This window comes from Panthera tigris, chromosome B4 (assembly GCF_018350195.1).
Source record: "Panthera tigris isolate Pti1 chromosome B4, P.tigris_Pti1_mat1.1, whole genome shotgun sequence".
NCBI classification, from domain to species: Eukaryota; Metazoa; Chordata; class Mammalia; order Carnivora; family Felidae; genus Panthera; species Panthera tigris.
The window spans coordinates 110,715,808-110,733,768 of NC_056666.1; the positions used below are offsets into that span (position 1 = coordinate 110,715,808).

A 17,961-nucleotide genomic window follows, 5' to 3' on the forward strand; every position below is an offset into this window, starting at 1 on the left:
CATCAGGTAACTAATGAAAAACATCATAAAAATATTTTTAACTGTGGTCTCATGCGTGTCAAGTTTTTGCATGACAAAAATCAAAGTATAACCACTAAATAAAATTGTATTTCAAGATATTAGATCCCATCGTTATTAAATGAAACTGCATTTCACATGACTGAATTTTATGTTTCCATTCAGTATTAAGGTTATTAATAGTTATCATTAAGCACTTACATTCCAAGCACTATTTCTTTAAGTTCATTCCATTTAATCATCACAATGTAATCCCACGAGGTGTTATTAACTCCTTATTCTACTGAGAAGAGTAAGCCTCAGAGAATTTGAGGAGTTTCTGCACACCTAACAAATGCCTAAAACAGATGAGCTGTGATGTCTCCAACCCATGTTCCTTCTAATACACGGACCATTCTCTCCAAACCTTTCATACAAAATAGACCTTGAAAGGGCACAAAGCACAACAAACACCCCACTGTGCTTTCCTGCAATTTTCCTTGGCCACTCTGTGACACCACCATCTTTTGTCTTCCTAAAACTATCTTCCACCATGATTTGTCACATGTCACCATCTCCATTCTTCCCTTGACCCGCCATCCAAAGAAATGCTCTACCCATGAGTCACTCTTTATTATTACTCTGGTTTTTTTTGCTGGCCTTTAGTATTATCTAAAATTACCGTGCTTGTTTGTCAGGTTTGCCCATTAGTACATCCTGGGTATCGAGAACAGTGCCAGGCACATGGCAGACATTCAGTAAGTGTTTAAGCAATAAATGGATGCATTAGGGGGCACCTGGGTGGCTCAGCTGGTTAAGTGTCTCACTTTAGCTCAGGTCATGATCTCATAGTTTGTGAGTTTGGGCCCTGTGTCGGGCTGTGTGCTGACAGCTCAGAGCCTGGACCCTGCTTCAGATTCTGTGTCTTCCTCTCTCTCTGCTCCTCCCCAACTCACGCTCTCTCTCTCAAAAATAAACATTAAAAAAACTTAAAAAATAAATGGATGCATTACTTAAATTTTCCTCATAATAATTTCAAGTTCTCCTTGTACTCTAAACTACCCAAAGATGAGTGTTCAACTTTTAATCTCCATCCATGTCCTTTAATCACCTCAACCTTAACATGACCAACAATGCATTCATCTTATTCCCTAAATAGGTAACTCCCTTCCTCAGTCAACCATTATTCTAATCACCTGGGCTTGGAATCCTAAGTCATCTTTGATTCCATTCACTTCAGCTTCAATCAGTCACTGAGTTAATTCTTCCTTTGAAAAACCCGTTTTACATAACCTTTTTCTTTCTCATCATCAAGTCCCTCCCCCACAAATTATAATCACTACCCTGTAAGTTCTCTCTCATTCTAATATTCCTTTTATCCAACTGCATGCTCTTTGCTGCCACCTTTTTTTTTTTTTTTGAAAGTAGGCTTCATACCCAGTGCAGAGCCCAATGAGAAGCCCAATGCAGGGCTTGAACTCACAACTGTGAGATCAAGACCTGAGCTGAGATCAAGAGTCAGACACATAACTAAGCCACCCAGGTGCCCCAACTGCTACAGTTAGTTTTTGAAACAGTTTTCATGCCATTATATCTAAACTTACAGGGTGAAAATACAGCTCTACTGCTTATGCCTGTTTGGCACTCAAACCTAAGCTTTATTTTATCTATTCAGTCTCTCTCCCTCCCCAAGTACCCACTCTTCAATATTTAATAAATAAGATGTACAGTGATTGGGAACTAGAAAAGATTACTGGCAAGCACAATTAATCTTCATTTATTAAGCTGTTATGAGAATGTTTGTAATGGTATGTGGTTCTCATAGTTCAATATGCATCCAGATGCCTGGGCCTCAACTCCACAGTTTAGATTCAGTAGGATTAGGGTAGGCTCCATCATTTGCCTTTTTTTTTTTTTTTTTTTAATATTTTTTAAAGTTTATTGTATTTATTTTGAGAGAGAGACAGAGACAGAGAATCCCAGGCAGAGCTTGAACTCAGGAACTGTGAGATCATGACCTGAGCCGAAATCAAGAGTCGGATGCTTAACTGACTGAGCCACACAGGTGTCCCTTCAACATTTGCCTTTCTAACAATTCCTAGGTGATACAGATGCTGTCAGTCCATGCAGCACACTGTGAGAACCAGTGGACAGAATGGGTTAAAAACTTTGAAATTCATACCAGCTGTTTGAGGAAAATTTCCTTGCCTTGGGTTAAATGTGCAAGGATGTGATAGCTATAGATTCTATAAGACAAATTCTTTCATTGCCTGCTTCCTCCCACTTCACAAATCCTCCCTGTTTGCCCAATTATTACCAATTTTACTCATCTCCTAGGAAAAGTGGTTCCCTCCTACTCACACATCAATTATTATAATAACTCAACTCCAAAATCTAGAGAGGGTGGTTTTTTGATAATATCCCTGAGTTTCCAACCCAAATTTGCTGGCATCTGAATTATTATGCTAATCCTAAATAAATTATTATTTGTTCAAGAGATAAATTCCTAACGAAGTCTCTGTGTCGGAGGCATCTATGTCATCAGTCCTCTGGTTTCCTCCACAAAGAGGAATTTTCCTCAACAGTGGCTTCCTACCCCATCAATTACCACTGAGGTAAAACAAGCTGCCTGACAGATTTTCCAAAAGTAACTAGGCAGATGTGGTTTCTTCACCTTTCTGCCTTCTTTTGAAAGCCAGATGTCTGCAGAACTCATACACATTGGTCTGAGTTAGTAGGGTAGGGACAGACCCCCCGGTTAAAAAAAACCAACTACTGTTCAAAGTTGCTGGGGTGGGGTAAATAACTGTGCCTGTAGTTTGGGGTTCAACATTAGAGCTTCCCTGTTGTCACACAAAAAACAAATCCTCCATTTCAGCTTCTGTCAATATTAAAACTAATATTTTTACTCCTATGTGTCAGTCGTTGCCTTTGCTCTTGACAGAATGCAAAAACGGGAGAAATGAGTGTTAAAGGGTTCTGTTCCATTTCTCAACAATAAGGGGACAAATCAGAGCTAGGATCTGAATTTCTGTTTGTGACTCAAAAGCCATGCTCCCTTCCCTACAATGCCTCTACTTTAGGTCTTCACATTTATTAGATTCAAATAGAAATTGTCATAGGTCAAAAAACAGCCAAATGTACCAGTTTATATAATAAAATCAGAATTCAAGACACTACAGTGGGTATTTGTTATTTGCCAGCTCAGCATCCTTTCCCCCACTTTTCAGCAATAGTCCCACTTTTGTTTAGGGATCTGCCCTTCCCCGACTCTCAGTGTAGTCTCATGAGGTTCCATCCCACATCCAAACATTCCCCTGGCCATAATAACTGGTTCAGGAATGCTCATATGACCCAACAAAGGCCAAGAGGGCAAGGAGGCTTCTGCTGTGACTCTGGGGCAGAGACTTGTCTCTTCTTACTGAACTTAAATCTGACATGGCAAAAACCTCTGTGACTGGATCCAGAAGGGAAGGAAAGACAGAGAGGGAGGAAAGGAGAGAGGAAAGGAATGTGCCTGTCAGTGCTGGATCACTTGAGCCCCTTGGTCAATCCATGTCTCAAATCTGTTCTATCCCTGGATTTTTTTAGTAATTTGTCAGTAAGTTCCCTACCGAGGTTGAATTTTCTATCACTCTGCAAACCACATAGCTTTGTTAAATACATGATTACCAATTATATCCAGTCCCCCTACTGTTTAAAGAAGTCCAGGCAAAAGCACCAAATGCAAAATGAGCCACTTTCCAAAAGAGGGCAATTTGTAACTACCTACAAGTTATATCATCAGGATGTTGTGTATTTCGGGATCTACTATAGCCTTCTCCACTATTTTCCTTTCTATCCACTTTCATTCCTCCATTCACTGAACTAGCGGACAAAAGTGCTTAGAACAATAAAGTTTTGTTGTTTATTCACTACAAAATGACAAGAGGGGGCACACTATTTGAGATCATGATACAACAGAAAGTAGATCTGTTTTGCTTTTCTGTGTTGTCTAAAAGATTCTGATCTTCCATTTGAAATATTTACGAAGAAATCCTGTTATGTGGAAGCTGAGGCCCTAACAAGGGGGAGTTTTAAAGAAAACACACAGCTACTCTATGGGGGCCTACTGGCCTCCATAACCTATCCCTGATCCCCAGATGACCTCTCTAGCCAAATGACTATTGGTAGTCTTTGAGGGATTATGAAAAAAGACAGAGGTAGTTTAAGACTGGAGTTAGGCAAAAACAGTTACAGTCTTCAAAAAGCAGGATAAGATGGAATCCAAATGACACATGAGCTTTACTATGAATAAGCAGGGCCCTCAAAAGACCAAAACATGACTTGAGGTCCTAGCAATGAGTGGAGCTCGTAATTAATCACTAATTGCAATTTCAATTCCTTCTTTCACAAGAACACTTAACTTACAGAGATCATGAAATGGTTGTATGGACGTTATCTAGACTCAACAATGAAAACCACAAAGACTGCATATCAGAAAAACTCAAAGAAAAACAGGCAAACAGTTAAGTAAATTGTGGGATGAAATATGAAGCTGGAGCTTCATTTCAGAGCTCTAAAAAGGATTATTATTATTATTATTATTATTATATTATATTATTACGTAGTAACATGAAATTCTTGCAGACCAAGTATAAAATATGTGCTCCTGAAGTGTATTAGAACAAAGATGGACAACCTGGAAGACATTACTGGGTTCCTCATTCCTGACTTCTAAACTATTGTTGGTGATTTACAAACACAGTATTTCTGTTTCTCCAGTCTATAGATGGCTTGAAGCTAGGTGAGCCAGCAAATGTTTGATGACAGAATCAGGATCCAGAAAGGTAGGAATGAGAAGATATATTTAATTGTTACAAAATGCACTAACTTGATGTTAGTTAACACGAGGTAAGTGCTTCCACTGGGCCCCAAAGCGAATATGTTCTTAGGCAGCAATGACAGGACTCTAACATCAATAAAGTTAGGAAACAGACTTATTCTGCTTTGCCTTGGACATACACACCAATAATATTACTGGCTCATCTATAAAATATAGATACAAAAACAGTACCCATCTCTTTAAATGTGTTAATATATGGAAAACTATTTGAACTTAGCCTGGAACACAGTTAATGGTAAACACGTTAGCTATTTTTATTAAGAATGTTTGCAGATATATTCTACAGAGAATATCCCCGCTCTCCTCAAATGAGAAGGGCTGCTGAGCCATTTCAGATGAGGAATGTTTGAAGGAATAAGATTTCTAAACCTAAAGGAAAAGATTCTATTTTTTTAATTAAAAAATTTTTTTTAAACATTTATCCATTTTTTGAGAGACAGAGACAGTGTGAGAGGGGGAGGGGCAGAGAGAGGGAGACACAGAATCTGAAGCAGGCTCCAGGCTCCGAGCTGTCAGCACAGAGCCTGATGCGGGGCTCGAACCCACGAACCGTGAGATCATGACCTGAGCCAAAGTTGGACACTTAACCAACTGAGTCACCAAGGAGCCCCAGGAAAAGAGGATTCTGATGATAGTCCAATATAGAAGAAACTCTGTTATACAGATAAAACATATGGTGACTCAATGTATCAAAAAGACTGATGAATGACAGAAAGAGAGGCACCAACTTTTATTTGTATTATACATAACAGGCCCACTAGACTTTGCACTGGTATGGTATGAACAATAATAATCATAAACAATCTTTAATAATAAAGAGAACACTGAAGAGTCAAGAAACTAGTGCATTTAAGAAATGGAGGAAACTTAGTCTAGGGGACGAACGACCTCTGATGGCAAACTTCAAACATTTGAAATTTTATAGTGTAGAAAGTGACTAGATATATGTTGTGGAGTACTGGAGGACAAAACTAGAATGTAAACAGAGTAAGCTACATACGAGTAGTTTTTGGCTACACAATGCAGAACTCTTGTAACAAGTTATCCAAAACTGGAATAGGTCTATAACAGTTAATTTTACGGCAACTTGACTGGATCACAGGGCGCTCCGATATCTGGTTAAACATTACTTCTGTGTGTACCTACGAGGGTGTTTCTGAATGAGATTAGCATTTGAATAGGCAGACTAAATAAAGCAGACTGCCCTCCCCAGGGTGGGTGGGCATCCCAATTCAGACAGGGCCTGAAATAGAACACAACTTGAAGAGGGACTTCGGAACACCTCTCAGCCTTCGTGCTCTGGCTGAGACATCCATCTCCCACCCTCAGACAGAAAATTACACCACTGGCTTTCCAGGGTCTTTGGTTTGAAGAAGGCAGATTGTGGGACTTCTCAGCCTCCATAAATGCCTGAGAAAATTCCTCATAATAAATCACTCTACGTATACATTTCCAATTGGTTCTGTTTCTCTGGAGGACCCTAGTAAAGGGCCCCTAGGTCAGTGAGAACTCTCTCAGAGGCCTGGCGTTGATCAAGCGAGATACTAAAAGAATGTACGGTTAGAGTGCTCAATACCTAAAGACAGCCCATGCCCTTTTTGTGACAACTCTAATCTTTAAAATTCCAATCCTATTTTAATTTTTAAAAATGTTTTGAGAGAAAGCACACACACACACACACACACACACACACACACACACGCTCTCACACACACACACACACACACGTATGCACAAGCAGGGGAGGGGCAGAAAGAAAGAGGGAGAGAGAGAATCTCAAGCAGGGTTTGCACTGTCAGCACAGAGCCCTACACGGGGCTTGAACCGTGAGATCACGACTCGAGCAGAAATCAAGAGTTGGACGCTTAACAGAATGAGCCACCCAGGTGCCCCTGAAACGCCATTCCTATTTTAAAAGGTAACTCCACTGGTCTAATGCACTGAGCATGTTCTATACACATACACAACTGACTTCCTGTCAGCATCCCATTCTCCACTGACTCTGTTCAGCTTTTAAAAATCAAGACTCCATTTATGCAAGATTACTTCAAAGACAACAAACCCCAGACAAAAAAAGTATTCTTTCTTGTACATGATGTATGAAAGATCATGTACATACATTCAAATTAGATTTGGATATCTAATTTGAATATCTATCTGCTAATTGTGGTCATAAGCTTAGAAAAGTCATTTGATTAATTTCAATTCCAAATTTAAACAAATTGGTTATAAATCAAAAGTAATTTGTTAGAAGCCAATCCTTTTGTTTAAACTTTCATTAGTCTCTTTAAATGTCCACTGAATCAACTACAGATTCTCAAGTAATCTTGATTTTTTTATATCACCCCAAATTCAGAATGAAATTTCAAAACATAAATATTTGTACTCCTCAATCTTACTCTTCAATTTTCTAATACTTGTAGATTTTGTAACTATTCAGCACATGAAGTTACTTTTGATTTCACATACTCTTTCCCCAAAATATTCAGTTTTCTTAAGGTATCTACACTGAAACAGCTCAATAAATGTCTTTGGGATATGCTGAAATAACTTAAGGGTTTAGGTCAAATTTCTATTTCCTAGCTCTAGCTCTAATATATGTCTCATTAAATTTTTAAAAGTACAAAATTAGTATCCACAAAGGTTTTTAATCTATGACTGACTTTATAGGAACACAAATTATGGATCTGAGGCTTAAAAAAAAAAAAAGCTGGGGGTGCCTGGGTAGCTCAGTCAGTTAAGCACCGACTGATGATTTCACTTAAGGTCATGATCGCACAGTTGTGGGATCCAGTCCCAGTAGGGCTTTGTGCTGACAGCGTGGAGCCTGCTTGGGATTCTCTCTCATTCTCTCACTCTTAAAATAAACATTTAAAATAAATAAAAATGGTTTAAAAGTTGAAGCTAAAGATAGATTTTCGCTCATTTAATAAGAGAATAATTGTTTAAAAGTTTCTAAGTCAAAATAAAATACTAACCACAAACAAATTTTAAAAGGCCATCATTCTGTTAAAAAAAAAAAATGGTTACAAAGGAATCATAGAATTTAATAGCTGAAAGGGATGTTGATCAAATCCAATTGCTCATTTTATACCCGTAGAAACCAAACACACCCATAATCTTCTACTTCCAAAAAGAATAAAAATGCTTATAATAAAAGCAAGCAAGCATTGAATACTCACAAAATCATTTAAAGAAAAAAAAAGAGTGAATGACCAAAATTAAATCACAGGATAAATCATAACAATGTACAGGTTGTAAAGAGGCTACTCCATGGAAATAGCTGGCATTTATTGTGCTTCAAAGTGGATACTGACACCCTAGCTGTTAGACACAACATTTGACTGACAAAAAGCTAAAAAATTGCTTTTGACTGCAGTCTTTCAAAAAGAGTACTCACGAATCTTCATTTTCTTAAGTTTCTTTTTTTCTTTTAACATAAAAATTAATCCATCCTCCTTTGTAGACAAGTAGTTGTGAGAATAGGGATAACCAGGTTTGATAGCTGTTTCTCACTGTGGCTGCTATTGGTGTTTTCTTGTCAGTGCTAGCTCACCAATGAAGAAATCCAGCCTGGCCCGCACCGCTCCATTAGATAATAGGAGTGATCTTGTGTCCTAGGGACAACCTAAAACTTGCCACTTTGAATGCCCCTCTGGAAGGCTGGATAGTAGGACTACTATATAACTAAGTGTAAATTTAGACCCATTATACTTAAATTTATATAAAGGCAAACACCCTGCCTTTTTTATCTTTAATCTCCCATATCTTACCAAGAGGTACCTATGATCATTCAAAATATAGTCACTTTGCAGGGGAAAAAACAAAAAACAAAAGAAAAGCTTATACCTGATTCACATCCTACAAATGTAAAGTCTTCCAACAATTAAAACAATTTTTAAGAAGAAATGATAAAAATGTGCTGTAAACTGAAATAATGTGTAATATCAGATTAATGGTAGGAAGAAGATGCTTTATCCATAAGATGCATATCAAAGAGCAGAAACTTCAAGATCAAGAATGGTCACGTTTCTTTTACAGTTTTGTTATGCTCAGAGTGTTTTAATGAAATAACGTGAGCATAAGAAAACTGTAGGGACCAAGGACCAACTGTAAGAACCAAGGGATAACTCAATTTTAATATTCTTTGAACTCACACTTTTCATTTTTTAAGGCTCAAAAGAAAGCACACACACTGCATGAAGGAACATAAAGACTATAAAGCTTGTTTAGAAAAGTAATTTATATCAGGTGAGTAAAGAATGATACATATAAACAAGATTAAATTTACCAAACATGATTTCAGTTTTATAGAACTGATAAAAGCAGAAAATAAACATTGTCTACAATGTCTGATTTATTGGTCTCACAGGATTCATAAATACCATCACTGTGTCTGAGTTGACTAAAATTAGTCTCACTCCCCTCAGTAAATTACTTACCATCTACTAGACTCTTCCAGAGGCAGAGACTAAGTACAATACTTTGAAGGGCAAGTTACAGCTGCTGTCAGTGATAAATTCAGCAGGACCACTTTCGCAAATCTCTCAGGGTGGGCAACAAGTAGATTAGAATAGAGGAGGCACTAATTTGTTCTTCTCTTATAGCTTTTATTGCACAGCTGCAATGATTTGTTTACCTCTCTGTCTTCCCCAATGAACTGGGAACTCAAGGCAGGATTTGTGGCATTTAATTTTAACCCCCAGCACTGTCTGGAATACTATAGATGCTCCATATTTATTGAATAGAAATGTTCCTGTTTGAAACTTAAGCTAAAAATCAATTTGGAAAACTGGTTTTACAACTGTAAACAAAGACATTTTAAATAGAGCAAAAGAAAACCTCATAACCCTGTGTTTAAAATAATATGCGAGGCACATAGGGAGTTAAGAGTAGGTCATAGTATTCAAAGAATATTCACGCCACCTTGATATATAAGATATACAAGCTTAACTTTCCTTTAAATCCTTTCACATAATATTAAAAAGTACTTAAGATTTTCAAATGAACTATACAATGACTGCTACATAACAATGGTTTTTAACCAGGGTCCTATATCCTTGAGGCTATGAAAAGTAATAATGCTGAGTTTCAATATTTCATAAACCCTGGAGTAACTGATACATTTACTTGAGAAATCATTTGTTAGGATTACCCATACTAAATTAAAATTATACCAAATCAATATGGTAGTAAGGTTAGCAACTAGTTCTAAATAATACGTAAAAATCTCACCCAGTTGGGGCCAATGGATAACAAAATCCTGAACTCCATACCGAACGTCATCTTTTCTGAAATTTGCTATTTCTACTTCATCTCCAATGCACAGATCAACCCATTCCAGGTTAGCTGCTTCTGTGCTACATCAAAACTACTCTTCGAGGTGACCACTGACTCCTCTTGTTCTAAATCTAAAGGGCATATTTAGTCCTTCTTATCTAACCTACTGACAACCTTTGCCACTGCTAACCACTCCCTCACTCCTGAAATGTTCCGTTGCCTTAATTTCTCTGATGCTCCATTTCTGTTCCCACCACACTGCCATCTCTGGCTGCTTGTTTTCGTTTTCCACTGCTTGTTCCTATTCTTGAACAATTGTCAAGGGAGTCAGTGGGGAGGGGTTGGGTGGCACTGTAAGCCTGACCACAATTGCTTTCATCTGTTTTTAGTGAGAGCATGAGATCAGTTTATAGATAATAGTTAAAATTTATTTGCATGTGCATTTACAAGGTTTATTTTTTTTCTGTCTCTCTCATATTTGGAACCTCACAATTCAATTAAAATGACAAAACCACACTATAACCTTCTGGCTCAAAGTGTGAATAAAATCACCTCGTTTCCTTTTCCTAGCTTGAAACACAGCTCCTATTCCCCACAGCCTTTAGTTTATAAAGAAATATGTCAGCCCAAAGAAGAGATTCTATAAATTGATGATTCATCCCCCCTCCCCAGGGCTGTAAGACAACTACTCTTGCTTTTGATGGCACAGATTGTTTATGCCAACAAAGTACTTAATTAAGCAGAGTATGTGATAAAATTTTAATGTGAATGATCCCAAACACAGATATCTTGAAGATCACTATAGGTATTTTTGCTTTATGGTCAAGTCAGCTGGAATCCTCTTATTCCAAACACTGATGATATACCCCCTATCTCTTAAAAAGTTGTTCTAATTTGCAATACTGATGATACCCATATATCTTAAAAGGCTGTTCTAATTTTGCAAAGTTGTACTTGATATAGTCAAAAAACACAATCCTTCTGAATGTACCACAGCTTGGTCACACACTGGATTATTAAAAGCATTTATATACTAATTCTACATATTTCAGATCAGTCATTCTCAAACTTCAGCATGCATCATAATCACATGAAGGGCTCCTTAAAAGAGGATCGCTGGACCCCACCTGCACAGTTTCAATTCACTAGTAGATCTGGGGTAAGGAGCAAGAATTTACATTTCTAACAGCTTCTCAGGCGAAGGTGATGCCGATGCTGCCTGCTACTGGTCTCTGGAGAGGCACTATTGTAGATCACTGTGCCCTGAACTTCGAATGTTGGATTATCACCTTAGTCCAAAATTCCCTGACGATAATATAAGCAAATTACTCATGGTTCCTCATTATGCGATTCTCAATTTGCATGAATAATTGAAAGCAGATCATTTCTAAAAATATTCTGTAAGCTGTTATTTTAAATTGCCTTGATTTTTAATACCAAGTATATTGATATACAAACACTGAAAATAATTTTTCATTCAAAGAAATAGAGACTCATACTGTTTCATTTGAACAAATGTAAAATGACTTTAAACACCTAGAAGTATTAAATTTTAAGGAATTTAACAGAGAACTATAATTTAGATACCTACCTTCTCCTGCTGTTCCCCCAAATAAACTAGACTTTGTTTTGTCCTATTCTATTGTTCTATCTAGGCACTTCAGGAACTCTCATCCTAAGAGGAACAGTTTGCTAGTAAAAGGTAAGCCTTTGAAAAGCTCAAAATTAAGGAAAGTTAATTTTATATAATCCTGTACAGCTTACCACCAAATGTAAGAACATATTATATCTCTAGTTATACATGAGAACGAAATGTTCTATCATTTTCTAGTTTCACTGGTTTTGAGAATTTGAACTATAGTCAAGGAAGAGATTTCTAAATTAAAACACTGTTTTTCCCCCTTCTGTTCAGGAGCAAGAAGGCAATATGAACACTTGAATGTCACACCAGCTGCTCCATCAGCCTACTCAGTCCTTACGAGCTTCTATCCTGTCAGTTCACAAAAACCTACACTTAAATGCTTAAGGAAACAGGATGCTCATTATGTCACGAACAAGCTCACAAAAATAAAGTTGGCAATATTTAGGGAGGCAGAACTCTTATCTGTAAATTTAACATGAGCTTTCTGTTTTCTTAATTAAAAACTGTAAATTTCAAGGAGTTTTAATCCCAATATTTAAACAACTGAATGCAGAAATAAGGAGAGACAACACTTTCTCATTTCTTTATCTTCTTTTTCTTTATTTACACGGTTTGATGGCTGGTGGTTTTTTGCAATTTCCAGCTGTAGTTACTAAAGAACAGCACAGTAAATCAATACCCACTTTTGCAACACATTCAAAGACTCTGGCTGAAAAATAAGGTAAGCGGTATTTTAAGAGGATGTTAGGCAAGAATCTGTCTTAGAGTTAATTCACCAAAGTGCAAAGAATAATGGAAAGCAGGGGATGTGTTGAACCATAACCACTCCATCCTACCTTGCTGATGATCCTTCAAACTGGTTTCACACTTCCTGACCTTCATTCCAAGGCTTTGATTTGTACTCTGACTGCTATTCAAGGGTAGAGCCACACATGAAAAGTCATCTTCATGTGGACAGTTTTATTTTCAGGACTTCTCCAAAACAACTGATCTCTACTCTCCTCATTTACATGGAACCTCCTGTACACATTCTGGCCTCCATGCTCAAAGGCAGTCAAGACCTCTTCTGATCATACCTGCTTCCCTAAAAAAGTCAACTTCCCAATAGCCAGGGACTCCAGTGTTGCTCTCATGTCTCACTTGCTCTTGTATTCTCCCGCTACACCCATCCGGCTCATTAGCTACCCCTGAATAGATATACCGTCTGGCTGATCAATGCTGGTTACAACTTTTAAAACTGAGTTCTCAGGTCCACTGGAGACGTATTTTTCTCCGTTGTATATGATCCACTGACACATATGTCTCCCTAGCATGTTCCTCTTTCTATTCCAAGTCTCCCAAATCACTCCAGCTCTTGTCTCTACGCAGGCTACGAGAAGTCTACTCCAACACTTTACTTCCTTGATTGTCATTGCAAGCCACTGCCACCACTTCACACAGATTCCTTCACTTAGCTTAACCAATATTCAGATGCATTCTACCACACGGAAGACTGTTCCCTCCTCACCCCCCAACCCCTATCCCCAAATAAGCCTCTCCTGGATTCTGTTAATCAAACAAGTTGTCCTTCCCCACTCCACCTTCTTACCACACCTCTTGATAAGATCTATCCTTATCCTTCTCACCATGAACCCTGGCAAACTGGGTCCATCCTCACATTCCTGAGCTGGCTGCCTGTGGTAAGATTTGATCTCTGGCTTTCTCTCAGTCTTCATCTTCCTATACACCTTTGTGTCATTTGACAGTACTCTTCCCTCTTGTCCATTCTGTTGCTTACTTTGTTCTTCCCGGCACTTCAGAAATCCTCCTCAACCCACATTCCTTGGCTTTGTTTTTGTTTTCCTAAGATGGCTAGATGGAAGACTGGTCTTTCTTGGGCAGAAAATTTAGGGCAGATCTCATCTGCTTCTGGCTCAAGTCTGGCCATTAGGCCAGTGCTATCAGATGGGGCCACAATGGTGGGCTGATGTCTTAGGATGCAGGAGGCTCAAGCCACGGCAATTTGGAAGAGACAACTCCTCCCTGGGACCTGTCTTATATGACAAGGCCAAGGGCAGGGCGCTCACTGTGCCACAGAGGTTCATCTAGCCCACTGCCTGTGACATCCTCACTTATTAACCTGCCTGTTGTCTCACCAGGAGGGGACTCCTCCTGGCAGGAACTGGGTGAGGACTTTTTACTTTGGGATGTTCAGTGCCCCAAACAGAGCCTGGCATGGACAACACACCCAGTGAATGACTGTAGACCAGAACTACACCAAAGTTGGGTGTGAAATTCTCAGAGACTGTAGTTAGTTGAGATGTTGAGAAGGAAGAAAAAGGCTGTTCTTGCTGCCATAACCAAATACCACAGACTGGCTGGCTTAAGCAACATTTATTTTTTTTTCTTTAATATTTATTTAAGCAATCTCTACACCCAATGTGGGGCTCGAACTCACAACCCCAAGATCAAGAGTCACACTCCTTTGGACTGAGCCAATCAGGCATCCCCAGAAATTGATTTCTCGCAGTTCTAGAGCCTACGAAGTCCAAGATCAAGGTGCCAGCAATTTGGTTGCTGGTGGAGAACCAATCCTCTTCCTGGCTGTGGACAGCTGTTTTCTTGCTATGTTCTCAACAGTGTCTTCTGAGCCTCAGTACAGGACTGGGCTCACTTTTAGGGGCTTGTCTTGCTGTGACTTGCTGGGATAGGGCGGGAGGGAGGGGGGCTGTACATCACCTCTCTGTGCCTCAGTTTCCTGTCCTCTCTTTTTATTCCTTCTTGTTGTGCCTTGATCTTTCTCTCCGCTGAAATGGGAGTGCTCTGGTCCTTCTGGATTCTGGAGTGAAGGTCAGCTGGGGGCCCACACCTACCTTGGGTGGTTAGGGGAGGAGCTGCACGTGACCAAAGACCAAATTCTCTCACTTTTCAGGGGGAGTTTTCTGACTGTGGGTGCAGCATGGGCAGAGACTCCCCTGGCTCTCCTGGTGGGGTCAGGGGCTAGGCTCCCCACTAAGCTGGGGGGTCCTGTGCCAGTGTCAGTCCATTGCTCTGACACTAAGGTCCTGTTCCCAGGTGTCCCTCCTTGGCTTTTTTAATCACTACTATACTCTAAGTGAGGTTATCATGCAGGGATCCATGTGCAGACCTCTTTTCCCTCGTGGCAGCTGATACCACAGTATGACCCACATCTAAGGTCTTGATCAAGCTCCAGGGCCATGTTTTCAACTGTTAACACACAACTCCATTTGAATATCTTACAGCACAAACTCAACCATCAATATTAAACTTATCACAGTCACTCCTAAACCTGTTGTTGTTCTCTGAAGTTCCTATCAGTCCCAAATATGTCAGTAAGCCCTATGTCCAACGCTCCTTCTTCAAGGAGTTTACAGACTAAATGAGGGATAAAGACAAGTATACAAGCAAGTCCAATTAAGTGTTAGAGAGCTCATCATAAAAAAAAGTGGTGAACGCACAAAGGATAAAGTGTTAAATGAATATGTGGCTTCAAGAAAGGCTTCACTGTCTAGGACACATCTAAACTGAGGCAGACTGGGGCCTGAGTGGGAAGGAGATCAAAACACAGAGATGTGTCTGATAGCTGATATAACTGAGCACAGGACAACAAGGAGGCAGCAAAAGTGAGTGCTGATACTGTGATTAAAAAAAACAGTATCAGGGTGCCTGGGTGGCTCAGTTCGTTGAGCGTCTGACTTTGGCTGACTTTGAATCAGGTCATGATTCACGGGTTCATGAGTTCAAGCCCTCCATCGGACTCACTGCTATCAGTGGAGAACCCACTTCGGATCCTCTGTCCCCCCCCCCCCCTCTCAAAAATAAATAGACATATATTAAAAAAAATCTATTTTGTACCTCTGGAGGGCTTCTTGAAATTCAATCTTCTTTCCTCAAATACAATGTAAGCTTCTTGAGGACAGGAGCCACAATCTGTGCTTTTTTTATAGCTCTTACAGAAGTGAGTAATAAATTACTTAACAGTTCACTTGTATAAAAATGGATAACAGTAAAGCTGACATTGTGAAAAGATAAATGTAATTAAAGTCCTCAAGTTCCTCTAACAGAAAACAGAAATAAAGTCAACAGGCACACACATAAAAAGAAAATAACTGAAACTTCAGGTTAATATAGCACTGAGAGGGGGAAAACACAGTTTTCAGAAGGTCCTGACTTCCTAATTCTTTCTGATAACTTTTGAATACACATGATTTAAATCACCTCATAAAACTAATGAGAGATATGCATCATCTTTTGAGTCGGTCAGAACACGTTTGATTTCCTTTCGTAGCAATCACGGCAAATAAAACGAAGGGACGAGGGAGGGAGAGATCAGAAGGAAGTACTTTCAAGGCAGTGACAGATCCCGGGCACCTTGCAGCCTGTGAGCATCTTCCTTCTGCAGAGCTCTTCAACAGAGGACGTGTGGATGGGGACAGCTTCAGCATGGCTGTCTTTACCAAATCTGCAAACTTCCTCTCTTCCGTTTGTTTGAGTACTGCTCTCACACTCCCCACCTCCTTTTTCTTTGGACAAGTTTCAAATAGCAGTCTCTTACTGCCGTTTTCCCTAATGAATTTTCCCTAATAAAAGCTGGCCTCTTCCCTTTGCCTTTCTATGAACTTCTCCTTCAAGGAACAGTTAAAATGCCCTCTCTCTCCTGATCCCATTACATGAAATTAGTCTGTGTGTTTCTATCTACATCTGTAGTCTTTTTGAGACACTATAACATTCAGTATGTACTACTATAATTATTTGTATGCACAGCTTTCTACTGTGCATACAGTCGACTTGTGCATACAGTCGATTCAGCTTGACTGAACTGTAAGCTCTGAGGGCAGGATGGTCTTGCCCATTTCTGTATCTCCTGATGACCACTAGAGCAACAGCACCTTGCCATGGAAAGTACCCCTACAGGATAACTGAATTGAACTGGAGCACACAACACAATGCACTGAAGACAGTGGTCCTTTAGCAAGGCCCATCGTGGGTGCCAGCAAATGAGAACCTCAATTCTAGAGAAGCAGAGACTCTGCCATCAAGAAGATGCCCAGCTCACCACCATACAGTAGGTACTCAGCAGGTCCATAACATCTAAGCTTTTCATCCCAGCACTTTCCTGCACTGGCTGAGTGACTCTGGATAATTTACTCCATGTTTCAGCTTCCTCATTTGTAAAATGGGGATAATATCTATCTCCTAATTGGTGTAGAGATTTAAATGAGTTAATATATGAATTATTTAAAACTCATCCCCGTTTCTTAGTGCCTGGCACTTAATAGTAAACATTCAATAGACTATAACTATTTAATTGTTATAATTAGCAGTAAGAGATTTTAAATTAGTTTCCAATAAACTGTCATATTTAGCACACATTATATAATACTTATGTTAGCCTACCGACAAGAAGACACATAATACATATTTGTTAAATAAATGAAAACCTTTAATTCAGTATTTCAATGTGATGTCCTTATATATAATGACACCTAACAGTATTTAAGAATTAAAAACCAAGAGGGCTGTATCACACAGCCAGAATTTTGTAACAGCTGATCTACAAACCAGATTGGTTGACTTTAAAAAAGGACAGGGGAGTGACACCCTAGAGAGAAAAGGGTTTTCTTCTTAAAATTAAAATTAGATGATTAACTACTGAAGATTCTTAAAAACTTGAAAATAACAGTTAAGAAAACTAAACACCAACCTGGAAAAACTCTTTTTGACACAAGCTTCATGGGGAAAACACATAAATATATCTATCCAATTATTATACCCACTTAGAATTCACATACTATAAATAGACATGAACCAGAAAATAAGAGGGAAAATGAGCTAATCTGTCAGATTATTTTCTTTCCTAAATGCTTTGGCTGTTATTTAAGAATATAAAACTGAAGAATTTCCCTTCAACTGTTAGGCATTCTGACTTTGATCTGTCAGCATTATATTGAAGTTCCAGTGCAACAAAAGAATTTACCAACTATGGTTTTGACCCATAATATCCACACCAACTTTTTTAAGTTAATGGCTATGATCTAGAATATCATGTACAGAAGTATACTAAGCAGCAAACGTTGGTTTAATAATCTTAATAACTTTAAGAAGGAACTATGTAGGGGCTCCTGGGTGGTTCAGTTGGTTGAGCGTCCAACTCTTT

The 17,961-nt window shown here is 38.9% G+C and overlaps 1 protein-coding gene across 4 annotated transcripts in view; it reads right to left on the reverse strand.

The window, feature by feature from the left end:
• The window catches only part of ATP2B1 (ATPase plasma membrane Ca2+ transporting 1), a 129,532-nt gene that overhangs the window by 71,614 nt on the left and 39,957 nt on the right, over positions 1-17,961 (reverse strand). The window lies entirely within an intron of this gene.